This window comes from Cervus canadensis, chromosome 22 (assembly GCF_019320065.1).
Source record: "Cervus canadensis isolate Bull #8, Minnesota chromosome 22, ASM1932006v1, whole genome shotgun sequence".
Taxonomy (NCBI): domain Eukaryota; kingdom Metazoa; phylum Chordata; class Mammalia; order Artiodactyla; family Cervidae; genus Cervus; species Cervus canadensis.
In genome coordinates this window covers 49,612,175-49,625,755 of record NC_057407.1, presented here as the reverse complement: position 1 = coordinate 49,625,755, position 13,581 = coordinate 49,612,175, and the positions used below count along the sequence as shown (strand labels likewise).

Sequence of the window (13,581 nt, the reverse complement as noted above, 5' to 3'; positions counted from 1 at the left end):
AAAAATAGCACATCTCCAAACAAACAGGAAATGCAGCCCTTTTATTTCTTGGGGTGTCAACTCTGCGCCCTGCCCCACGCCCTAGCCTGTAGGGGTTTCTGGGGCACCTCTGATTCTCAATCAGCCCCCGGGTGGGCAGCGGGCTGGGCGGGCGCCCACGCGGAGTCCACCGGGCGCCGCACAAGAGGACTTGGGGTCCTGCTCAAAGCCGCGAATGTCTGAGAGCGCTGAGGCTTCGGCTGGATTTGGGTGGAGTGAGGTGTTATTGTTGTGGGATATTCTCCGCAGAGTTGGCCCCGGAGGAAGGGAGTGAGCACAGCCTGGCCAGGTGTCCGCCGCCAGAGTCGGGAGGCGCCCAGGAGAGGTACTTGGGGCTTTGGCCCGGGGCGGGGAGGGATGCGCGCTGGCCGAGAGCGGGGACGCATGGTGGAGGGGCAGGGGGCAACGTGCCAGTTTTCTCTCTGATGAATGATGTACACGTTCGTGGCTCCGGCGCTTTGTCGCTAGCCCGGGGGCCGGTGGAGTAGACCAGCCCGGGGACGGATGGCACCACCACGCGCTCCGGGCACCCCGGGCAGGTGCCCGCGCTCCGGCTCGGCCAGCTCCGGCTCGGCCAACTCCGGCTGCGCCTGGTGGCCGAGGCCCGGCCCCCGCAGGCGCCCGAGCGCGGCCATCTCCCGGGTGTGGCGGGTCAGAGGCTGGAGTCTGCCGGCTGAGCAGCTGCCACGCCACATGCCCCCCGCACGCTGCCGCCAGCCCGGGCGGGGACCGGACGCGGCCGGGGCTACGGGGAGGAGCCGGGCGCGTGGGAGGGCAGGGGCGCGCGGAGGCGGGGAGCTGGGCGCGCGGGACCCAGGGACGCCGAGGCTGGCTGGCTCAGGGAGGGACTGGGAGTGACAGAGCGACGGACAGGTGGGAGCAGTCAGACAACTGGAGACGCGGAGACCGGCAGGCAGAGAGAGGGAGGGAGAGGCAGGGGAAGCAGACGGAGGAGGGAGAGAGTAGCAGCCGCGCGCGCCCTCCCTGCAGACACCCTCCTCTGTCCGAGGGAATCGGCCGGGGGCACGGAGTGGCAGAACGAGAGAGATGCGGGTGCAGAAGACCGGCGGAGGGTCCCTGCCTCACTAGTGGGACCAAGAGTCGCGGAGGGACCGCCGCGAGGGGCAGCTCGGAGAGCGGATCGCGAGACGGCGGGAAGCCCGCGGCGGGCTGCCGGACTGAGGGACAGACGGCCAGACAGACAGACGTGCCCAGGGACGGACTGGCAGCCAGGAGGCGGGAGCTCGCTCCCTCTCCGCAGCCAGGGGCCGAGAAGGCGGCGGCAGCGCCCCCCGAGCGCATCTGAGCAGCGGGGAGCCGCAGGGACCTCGGGGTCACCGGCCGAAGCCGCTGCTGTGGCCGCAGCCCTGGGTGCCACAGCCCTGCCCCTAGCCCCGCCGACGCCGCAGAAGGCTCCTTTTATTAGCAGTTAAATAAATCGACCCAAAATAATAACAAAAATAAGCCAAAGCAAACAAATACAGCCAAGTCATCCGTGAGAAACAATAATACTAATAAAAGCCAAAAACCAAAATCAATCAAGGAACAGAGACGCTGGGGGGACGTCCACTTTTCGGTCAAGGTAAAATAATTTTAAGGTCTTCCGACGTGAACATTGCACGCCTTTTGTCATTTCTTTCTTTTTTTTCTCTTCCTTCCTGCCTTGCATCTGTGCTTTTCTTTCGAGTTGTCTTTAAGTCTAGGTCTCTCTTTCCTGTTTGTAGAAAGCTGCTGTTATGTATGTATTGTATTTTCATGCTTTGTCAGAGGAGGGGTAGACTCCCCCCTCCCCAGAATGAGGCAAAAATGAAAAGCAGGAAGAGAATGGAAAAGAGCAGGTCTCTTCATCAGAGAAGTATACAGTTGATCTTTAAAGGCTTCTCTGTAGAAAGTTGGGAGTGTGCATATTTCTTTTGGAAGAGAGCTATGCAAGGGGCAGAAAGTTGTCATCTGTTGGTTGTCCTCAGAGGACTTGAGATCCCAGCTCCCCCAGGGTATAGAGGAAAAGTGTTCAGTTTCATTTTTATGTGTCTGAATTCTGTATCATTGCAAACTCCAAATTTAACATCTTCTGCCTCAGGGGTGTAGATGTAGTGGTAGAAGGGAGTTGAATGAGACAGGTGTATAGAAAGTTTCCTAGAAGAGAAATGGATTCTCTGGGTGTTTATGCATGGAAATGGAGCTGGACTGGATGTGGTGCTGTCAGTTCAGTGTCCTGAAGATACAGGCAAGCACAGAATCTGAGGTGGAAAGACAAAGAAAGGATTGAAAGTTAGAGGGATGGAAGGCTGGTAAAAATCACTTTCACGAGATGGTGTTTGGAGTGCAGATACCCATTTTAATTTCTGACTTTTGTTCAAGTCTGTTGGTTTGACACTTCAGCCTCCCCAAACAAAGATGACGATCTCCAAAGTTTAGGCTGAATGTGGACAAGATTTCACTCAAATACTGAAGAAATCTGAATGATCCCCAGCTCTTCTTCATCCACTTTGGTGATCAAAATGGCTGTGATTGTTTTGGGCAAACGGAGAAATGGGGCTGACAGGAAATCACTTTTCATTTGGTAAAAGTTAGGAAATCTTTGACACTTTAAAATAAATGCACCTACTGCTCAGGTTTTGTGCCCACAGGGTTTACATGTCTTTGTAAGGTTTAGGTAATGTCATTTTCGCAGAGGGCAGTCATTTGGAAGCCTAGAGCTCTAGCTATGTAGCCGAGTAGTCTGGTTATCTTGGCAGTGATTCCTTCTGCCTTTTCCCAATGAGGATCGCATGGGAGATAATAACATATGCCCTCATCTCAGGTTGATACGGATTTCTAAGGTATGTATATGTGTTTGATCCTGAATTTCCTTTCTAATAATATTCTTATACTTCTTTTCATCACTTGAACAGAATGTTTTTCAAGGCTCCAAAGAGGGAGTTTAGAATATTTTTTAAGGAATACAGTTCCTCCTTACAAAAGGCTAGTCTATTACTACCCTTGATTACTAATACTATCACTTGGTCTCAAGTAATCTGGCTTAAATACAGTTTTAAGACATTCAGACTGCTCTACAGAGATGTCTTAACTTATCCTCACTGCTTGTGATTAATATTGTCCAATAAATCTTGAAATAAGTTGCTTTGGATGAATGTCTATTCAGCAGAGTACTTTTTCAGTGAGGTGTATTTAAAGAAACTTACACACTCCAGAAATGCACCTTGAGCTTCTCTGTGACTTCATTTCACTACATACTGACTTCTCTTTTACAGTATTCAGCTCAGATTGAGATAGGTTTGGGTGCACTGCACTATTAAATTTGTAAATTGCTGGTCTCCCAGTGACTTTCCTTCTTGGATACCAACTGAGTGTGGTTACCTTGAGAACTGTGGCACTAGCCCCATTAGAGCATGCTCCACTGGGGAGTTCTGTGCGGTCTATTTTTAATGCTATTTAATGAAGGAGTGAGTGCCTCACTCAGCACTACGAGGAGCAGGATGGAAGGCAGAGCTGGGCATGGTGTGATGGATCCTGGAGAAGGATGTCTGGAAAGGTACAGACTGGCTGCTGGAGATGGTAATTTTCATTAGTCCTAATGAATCGCACTAACAGAGGCCAATTGATTTTAGTGGGAGAATTACCTGTGAATAGTTTGATATGTGTTTTCATCAACCTCTCCAGTAATTCTTAGAAAGAAGATTCAATAATATGCCTCAAAACTTCAGGGAAATAGTAACCAGGGAGTTGCTGTGTATATACTATTTTTAATCCAGACTGTCAGGTGCTTGAGTGGTAAGAAGTGCAGAAATAATGTCAGCTTCCTAAAATATTATACTGGGGAAGGGTTTGGAGCTTGTAAAATGTTCCGGGCATAAAATAACTAAATCCTTCTAAGACAGGCTGATGACTTGAAGCTCTGCCTTGTGAATTTGTTTCTCATTTTCTTTTATAAACTTGGAGTCCAGATCAAGGATTGTGACAATGAAGTGAAGTAGGAAGTTTTGGCTGAACTTGATAGAATATTTAAGCTGTTTTTCCCTCCTTACTTTGAGATAAGCACAATAGATAATGTTACCAAGGTTAACTATTTCTTAAATGTAGATGTCAGAGGCAGCGCTGATAATTTTCAGGATTTTATGATGAGGGGGGACATGTCTTAATATGATAGTGCGTAAGATATACAAAGCCATCTGTCTGCAGTATTTGCATATATGCAGAACGCCTGTCTTGAGGTAGGAAGTGAGAATGTTCAATCAGAAAGGTCCCTGTCGTTCACTTTCACATTAACAACGTACTGCAGTCGGGTTATTTCTTTGTGCAGAGTGAAGCTAATTAGAAAAATGCCTAGGTTGTTTCAAAAGTAATGAAAGAGAAAGTGAGAAGTTTGTATTAAGTGGAGAAATGAGTCATAATTATTGTTAAATGAAGCTGTTAGAACAGTGTCCAAAGTTGTCTGAATCTTGTCAATTTTTATAAGAAGTAACCCCCCCCAAAAAAAAATAAAAACACAAGAAAAATACATTGCAGAGAGTTAGTATAATTTGCTGCAGTTGCTTGTGTTTCCCACCTTCTACTTTGAGAGGGAGAAAGTAGTCTACATTGACCATAGTGTTTCTCTTACTGGAGAAATATTATTTGAACCACAGTGCTGCTACTTTTCTCCAGATTCTCTAGGCAATGGGCATTCTCATCTGAATTCAATGTGGATTTTATCTGTGGACAAGATAATGATAAACTGCATGAGTAGAATGTGGAGTGAGTCAGCCGGTAAAGACAGAATATACCATATAGCCAGAAGTGGATAGGACTGAAAATCCTCTTTAGTATAGGGAGACAGTTTGAAGTCTGTAAGGCTGAAAATCGGAAATGAACCCTTTGTATATACGTTAGTTTAATTCAGATCTGCTTCATGACAAGGTTAGGAAAGACTCTGGGGCTTAGAGGTGATGTGGACACTGAAAACCATCTCTTCAAATGGTAAGTACTGGCGTGGTCCTAACTGGTACACACAGTGGTGCATGCTGAGAAATCTGTGGCTCTCTAATCAGGAAAAGAACTGGCTTCCTCAAAAACGCCTTATGTCACCAGCGAAGTTCTGAACATATTTTAAGTCAGTGATGATGAACTTATCAAATCCATACTTCCTCTCTTTAGACAAACGACCTTCATTTTTTTTTTAATTGGTGCTTCCATAGTCTTTACATTTCTGACTTTGCTTTCTTTTATTTTTCATTCTAACATTGAAAGTTAAATATGCTTAATGATTTCAAACAGTTAGAGAAGTCACTGCTGAAGGACTGTTGAAGGTAGAAAAAGAATATTAGCAAGACTTATCTGTGACTGGGTTTGTTTTTCTCAGGCTATCTTTGCTTCTGAGGTTGGTTTCCTTTAATGTATATTTATGCCAAGTGCTAATAAATTGATTTTTTTCAGTGGATCAGAGTCTTATAATCTAAATTAATTTTGCTCATCTTTGATTAAACTTGGCTCTGGATGTGCAGAGTTATGTATTATTTGTATTTACATCACAACCCTTTCATTTCTATGAAGATGAGATGGGAGCTAAGATACACAGTATTTAAACTGCATACATTAGTATCATCTGTTTGATTAAAAATAAAGTACTTGAGACAGAGTTTCAAGTTTACTCTGCAGTTTTTAATGTTTGGCAGCAGTGTTAGCTTGTGGTTTCAAAATCCTCTGTAATCTGGTGATATTGTGTTTTTGTAAGTCATGAAATGCCCATCTAGCATTTTGAGGGTACCTTTCTCTAAAATTACTGGGAGGTATCTGTGCCCTGGGAAATAGCTACAGAGGTAAAACAAAACATGAATTGAAAGAATTCCATCGGGACAATTGAGGAGATATTGAGAAAACAAAAGGAACTGACTTATAAAACACCAAACTGACTCTACCTTCAAACTGAGGCCTTAGCATCGTGTTATGTTCTTCTTTTGCTGCCAATAGTGATCTTCATTATCGGCAGGTGGAAGGACTGTTAACCATGGTCGGCAGCCACAGTAGATCAATATTTTAAATCCCTCTACATATTTTTCTTGAGAAAATTTCTCCTGGCAGTTTTTTATAACCCCTACCTAATATACAATGTCCATGCCAAAGGTTATATGAGATTTTTTAAAGTTCTGTAACCAAGTGATATCTATTAGGATAAAATTGCATCTGTGACTTATTTAAAGGCCAAGAATTCACCCAGAATTATCTCACTCAAGGTACAAGGTCATAATTATCCCTCAGTCATAAATTTATACAACATTTTAAAAGTATTAATATGTTGCAGTTCTTTTATCTAGCAGCAGAAAATATTTCATTTCCCAATAGTGATTAGCCCTTTAAGAAACAGGCCTTTTATCAATTTATTACATTTCACACCATTTTAAAATGGTGCAGTTCTTGCATTAAAAATGTGGATAACACACAAAATATTAAGATTTTGTTGACAACATCACTTCTGTGAATAGTAACATTGGTTTTAACATAAGTAAAAATGAAATTCGGTTTCAGCTGAAAGGAAGGATATAAGATTTTTAATGGGAAAACAACTGCGTCACGTTTTATTTCAAATATTTCGGCAAATTTTGTAGAGGTTTCTTTGATTACACAGCATGTGATTCTATGCAGAATCACTTCATGTAATATACAGTCTTTTTTTTTCTGCAAGTTTTTTTCACTGCGACATATTCACAAAGCTAATCTACCTAGGTAAACCCAGATCAACCTCCTAATACCCACACAAGATAGGAAATCAGTGTTTGTGATAGAGACTTCCAAAAGAACTCTGTGACTTTTCAACCTAAGATGGATGTAGTGCTGGAATTTTTAATAATGGGTACACATTCTTTTACATTTCCTTTATTGTCAATTGCTTCTTTATCATGCACTAAACGTGATCAGAGTGAGGATCATCTCTAGGGAAATGCAAAGCAGAGGAATGATCTCACATATTTTGCAGATTTTCTTCCAGTTGTCAAGATCCAATACTCACTTTAGGACCATCTAATCCATAGCATCATACCTTAAAGGAAAAACTAAAAATGCATGTTGACATAATTTGATCTGGTTGCAATGGAAAATCAGCACCAATAATTGAGGTAAACTGTTGCCACATCTTCAGAAAACAACGGAACATCAATTTCTAAAAGTTTTACGATCGTCCAAGTCCAAATATGATATGCCTTGACATGGAAATTAGAAGGCCCAGCTGTCATCTGATGGTTCCATCATCTGAGTTGCTTTCAGGTGATTTCATCACCGTCACATAGAAAAAATCCAGCCATGGGTCGGCAGAGAATGAAGGAGGGGCATAGCAACTCTCTGAAATTCAGGGACTATGCATAATTGTTTAACTTTTTCTTGCTCATAAACTCAATAGGCAAGTAAAAAGCTATCGTGTTATTTTTGCAGTTTTTTTATACCTTGCTAAAGCCATCAGCTAAAATCCCCACATGAAGTTCTAGTATTTATTGATAAGAAAATATCCATGCTCTGCATTAGTAGGTTTTTCTTAGCATTTTGCTGGTTAATATGTATACCACTTTGATGGAAATCCCAGTGCTGCTGTCATCTGGCTTAATTTAATCATCAAAGAGCTGTTAGAAAATAAGTAGATGCCATGTGAATAGGTGACAGAATCAAGACTTTAGCATTGTTTACAAGCTTCAAATACTCGTTTCTTTAAAATGCGATTTTTAAAAATGAGTGTCCAAAGGTCTTTTTGTTATAAATATAGCATTTTTTTTCATTTTTTTAGAGAAAGAAGATTAAGGTTTATACTCAAATGACCACTCTCTTAAGTCAACGAAGCACACAGTTATGTTGAAACTGCTATCGAACTCTGCCAAATTCATTCACGGTCAGGACATTGCAGTCATATCTGTGATCCTCTTTCTTTTATCTGGCTTATGGGAATAACGGCACTAGCATTTTTAAATTATGCAGTTTTATATATTTATTTTAAATTTACTTAGATATACTAGCATTGTAAGAATTTTAGGAAATTATGAAATGGCATGGCACCAAAGATGAATTTAGAAATCCCACTGGAAACAGCTAGTTGGTGTTAATGGTTTGTCTTTTTATTTTCACTTCGGTGCTTACTTAACTTTGTTCAGCATTTATTTCATATTTCCTTTGTGAAGAGTAAAATCTTTCTCTAACCCTGAAATTTCCACGTAATCACAGGTAGAGTTTGGGAAAGATGAAATGATACAGCATGCCATCATGATGCGAGTCCATGCTGTTGCTATCTGCTTAAGCTCCGTGAAACACCCTTAACAACTGGACTCCTTCGTTTTTAATTACTATTATAATTATCGACTTCATCCGGAACTACATGTGACTTCATTTTTAGTGGGTTTTTTTTTTTTTTCCAGCAATGAAGAGGTAGGAGAGTGTATACAGTTAAGAGAGTTTATATATGAAAAATGTATTCATATTATAAGACAAGGATGTAAATATTGGTCCAAGAGGGATATCATTTCACAATGATAATGATCGCAATGTCTGCATGATTTGTCAGATTCAGATATGATGCGGGAAGCTATAGATGGGGAGATGTTTTGAACTCAGAGGAGCTTTGGACCCCTTGTCAGATTAAAACTAAAGGAGAGAGGTGTAGGCTAGAGGATGGTGGAACTCATCAGAGAGCAGGCAGGGGAATGCTGTGTGCTCATGATGACAGACTACCACTGAGACACACGAGCGTCCATGGGATTCTGCAGATCAGAGAAACGTGCAAAATCTGGATTAAAAGAAAAGGTCTGGAAAACAAAGTCTAAATGTGGTGGTGCATCTAAATCTCACTTCTCCAAAACTTACCTCCGTAAATAAGCAGTTTACCACCTGAGCAACCCGTCCTGGGGTTTAGCTTCTGGGTCTAAGCAAATAACTGAAAAATGTGTCTATGGCCAAGACTTTCAACCCTTCTCTGCTTCCTAGTTTCCGCAAGACTCTGGTAACACCAGTTCAGTCACAAACAAATGACCATCATGTGACCATAGCGATTTTGTTAATTCTGCATTGCTTCCATTTTTTCATGTAGCATATGGGACACATGAGGCCTGCTTGGCAAGACTGAAGCAGAAACAAAGTCCCTTGGTATTATTCACTAAAAGGAAATCATCACCTTTTCGTATAAAAAATGTTGAGAGAGATTTAACCTGATTACTTGAAATGAAAAAAAACTTCCTTTTAACTATTTTGCGTGTGTGTGTGTTTTAGTGATTTAGAGTACATCTCTTCTGTTTCCAACCTGTAACCATCTTTCCTGGTTGAAACTGGAAACTAGCTTTACTCTCTCTGTGCCTAGAGAGATTTTTTTCTAGGCAAAATATTTTCTGTGAGCCTAGAAAATACTGACAGACAAGCAGAGGTAGTAACTAATCTAGGAGGTGGGCCTTGTATGAGGATAGGAATGCTTAGTAAGGTCATTCTCTCCTGTCAGTCTCTAGGGGGAGAGTTGGACCCACTGAGAGTTGTCTGGAAAGTGAAAGGATAGGACTTAACTTTCTAAAACATTATAATTGTGTAATTTCCACTATCCAAAAGGGGTGGCCGAAGAGCCAGGTCATTATTGAATGGGAAGGAACTGAAATGGATCCAGGAAGGAATTGCCTTACCTCCTGCGCTGAGGAGCGCGACCAGGAGCAGCGTCTCTGGGGTGGGCAGGGAAGGTGGAGACACTTCTTAGCATCCTCTCGGAAGTTAAGGCAAGCGGAGCAGTGGGCTTGCTGCTGGACTCTCTGGCGCCCCCACCGGCGGCTTTGGTTTCCTGTCTCCAAGCCATGAGAAGGCTGTTCGGAGTGCGCCGCTGATAATGGCCTCAGACTCTGACGTATCTTCAGTTATTGTTGCTGAAATGAATCATCTCAGCCCTTACATGAAAATGGTCAGAGGGCAATATCTGTCATAATTGGGTTTTAATGAGTTGGTCCCCATCAGAAAATGAAGAACCATGAATGGTGTTCTGTACAGAGGCTGAGCCATGCAAAGCAGTTAATTCAGATAACCACACTTTTTAAAAATCATAATTAAATATCAGCCATTCTTCTGAGGGGACTTCCCTAGCGGCACAGTGGTAAAGAACCCACCTGCCAATGAAGAAGACACAGGAGATGCAGCTTCTATTCTTGTGTCAGGAAGATCCCCTGGAGAAGGAAATGGCAACCCATTCCAGCATTCTTGCCTGGAGAATCCCATTGACAGAGGAGCCTGGCAGGCTCTAGTCCAACGGGTCACAGAGTCAGACACGACTGAGCATACATACACACACACACATTGTTCTGAGAAACAGTACCATCAGAAAAATGCGCTGATGAAATTTCTCAGAAGGTACCTGAGAATACATTTATAAACCTTCAGTATTCTAATAAGTGCTAGAACAAAAGGAACGGTTAGAGAGTATATACAACATGTATATATATATATAGGGTTGGCCAAAAAGTTTGAATTTTTCTGTAAGATATTCCAAATGAAAATTTTGGCCAACCCAATATGTACATATACTATACATATATATATGTACACACACACACACACACACACATATCTACACTAATATAGTATGTAGGTGTATATATATATGTTCTAGAATCAGCATAATATATATGCTTAAGTGCTAGCCATTTAGCATTAAGCAAAAACTGAATTTATCTCAAAAGTATACAGGTAAAGACAAACCTCAGAGATATTGTGGGTTCATTTCCAGACCACCTCAATAAAGTTACTATTGCAATAAAGCATTTCACATGAAATTTTTTTGGTTCCTGGTACATTTGAAAGTTATGTTTACTATATCACAGTCTGCAGTAAGTGTGCAATAAGTGTGCAATTGTATCCTGTCTTTAAAAAAAAACAATGTACACATCCTAATCTAAAAATGTTTTAATACTAAAAGAGGCTAACAACCCTCATCTGAGACTTCAGCAAGTTGTCATCTTTTTAGAAGAGTAGCATCAAAGATCGCTGATCACAGATCACTTTATAACAAATATCATGATAAAGAAAATGCTGGAAATATTAGAATTACTAAAATGTGATACAGAGACAGGAAGTGAACAAATGCACTTGGGAAAAATGGCACCAATAGACCTCCTTGATGAAGTGGTGCCACAGACTTTCAATTTGGAAGAAAAAAAAGACGATAACTACAAAGAGCAAAAAAGTACCATGAAAGAAGGTCTGTGTGTATTTCCCAGTGCTTTTTTTTTTTTTTTAACTGTCCTTAGCTGTTCTTGTTTGCACATGCCAGCTATTTAATAGGCTGGTGGAATTAAAAATTGACCTTTATATTGTTGATGGCTCCTATTATTCAGGATTAAAATCAGCTCTAAGTAAAGTTTTAATTGTATTTTTCCCCTAAAAGTTTCAGCCTAAGTGGATCTGACATTCATCTTCCTGAAAAAGAGAACAAAGAGATGCCCGTATATGTAGAATTATAACTTCACTAGAAATGATTTTGGCTCTTACAAAGAAGCTTCTCCTTTAGATCTCAAGCAGTGACTCAGGCTTTTATGGAGATAACAAGGTCCCTAAAACATCAGTCGTTGAAGCTGAAAACCTAGATCACTTTTCCATCTACGTGAAAGGAAATCACAGTTAACACTCAGTTAATGTGGTCTTGGGAGAGAAGATGAGGCAAGTATACAAAGAATTTCCAAATTGCTGACACACACAGTTGGAAATAATGCCTGTTCACTGGAGATGTGCCTTTGGAGGGATTAACGTTGGTGAAGGTGATCCGGGATATGGGGAAGAAATTCACTCCTCTGAAGAACTGGGCAAGTAGGCAGTGATGGACGAAGGCAGGGGAGGAAGAATGAGAAGAGAATACTGAAAAGTTGGGTTTCCTTAACCTCTCTTCCTGCCCTAAGGAGAGTTGCCCTACTATCCCTGTTATATGGAAGCAGTGATCGGATTGATGAGGGTTAACTGGCACACCAGTTAATCTGCTTGGGACCAGTAGAGCTGAATTAAGGTCTTACCCCTCTCTTTCAAAACAGTCTAGTCCTAAAGGGTGGGACCTGGTTGAATAAGAGTAGGGTCAATTTGCTTTCTTAATTTAACTTACACGTTTTAGGATATGCTGAGTGTGGTTCCAATGGAATGAACATCTGCATGCCTTTCTGACTTGACAAAGCAGAACAAAACCTGGTACCTTAATTTCAAAAGATGAGAACATTCTGTCTTCTTTGAGGCTATGGCAGGCTTTAGGAAGATGTAGAAAGCAAGAGATTCTGACACAACCGGCATTTTCAACAGGAAACCAGAAAATTATCTTCTGGACTTTACACTGTGTCAAAGTAGGGGACTTCCTATGGGAGCTGAATGGAAGAGACGGAGTTCTTGTGTGGGAGTCAGCAAGATCTGTCTGTTGCATCAGATATCATACTCACTCATTTACTTGTTCATTCTTGGTTTTCAAATATTTATTGAAAATAAATATTTTTACATCAGGTCTCAAGCTAAATATTTGGGAAATTTGCTCTGTAGGATTTTGTAGGCATTTAGGAGACAGACATGCACTAGAACCTTTTGAATAATGAATTGAATGATCGAGAGCATAAGGAAACTCCAAAATGATAGATGGAGAATATCTTGGATGATAAACAATATGAATAAATTTGACAAATCAGAAAAATCTTTTTTTTTTAACCCATAAATTTCATTGACAAAATGAACAAGAAGTATATACCTCGAGAGTGGAGACCATATTGTTTCCAGAAAGCAAACAAAGAAGAATTAACACCACGACTGGGGGAAAGTTCTGTTGATGGTAATAGAGCACAAACTGAAACCACAAAAGCAGGAATTGGGAGTTTCTCTCACAAGAGAAAGACAAGCTCATTATGACAAATGTGTACGGAATTGGAACAAGCCATTGGTTTTCTTTGTTGAATTTATAAAAATCACACATTTACACTGTTACTCGAGCTGCAAGCAACTGATGCAAATATCATTGTTACGAACTGCAGAGTGCCAATTCATATCAGATCAAGCTATTGTATCTGTTAAGATTTAAGACGAAAGTTTTTCTGAAAGGAAATGATTTTTTTGAATTTGTTGTTAGATGCTACATTGTGTGTTTGAAAAAGGAAACTGAAATAGTTTCAGAATATTATAAACATCCTTGGTAGATTAAAAAATAATGCCTGTGATGAGAGGGAGATGGGATTACATACAGTTCTGGGAAACTTGAGGAGTAAAAGATTTGATCTGTAAGTTACTCAAAGGATAATTTCTCTTAAGAATGTATTTTTTTTCTATTGGCTGAGACAGAGTTAAAGATTTAGGTATTTGGAAGCAGAGGGACATCTGGATACATTGTCCTAAGACCTAGCACCATGTTAAAATTTCTTGCCCTCAGACACTAAGGAAGAATTTACTTTTAGAAGTTACTCATAAAGCATCAAAATTACACCAGATGATTTCTAAAATCTCTTCCAGTATTCAGTGTCTATTATTGAATGATTTGGGAGAGTATAATATTTATGAATCTATTTTATATTGAATTGCCCATAAATTTTGGTCATACTTTTTTTTTCT

General features: G+C 41.1%; 1 protein-coding gene across 19 annotated transcripts in view; it reads left to right on the top strand.

The window, feature by feature from the left end:
* The first annotated feature begins 254 nt into the window (after positions 1-254).
* ARPP21 (cAMP regulated phosphoprotein 21) overlaps positions 255-13,581 on the top strand; it is a 160,484-nt gene continuing 147,157 nt past the window's right edge. For 13 of the 19 annotated variants that reach the window (XM_043442868.1, XM_043442867.1, XM_043442866.1 and 10 more), the window contains exon 1: positions 897-1,621. The gene's annotated coding sequence lies outside the window, so the exon portion shown is untranslated. Of the gene's footprint in view, positions 365-896; positions 1,622-2,731; positions 2,862-3,522; positions 3,598-4,976; positions 4,999-13,581 lie in introns of those variants that run through there. The other 6 variants (XM_043442849.1, XM_043442870.1, XM_043442847.1 and 3 more) reach the window with 6 other exon arrangements.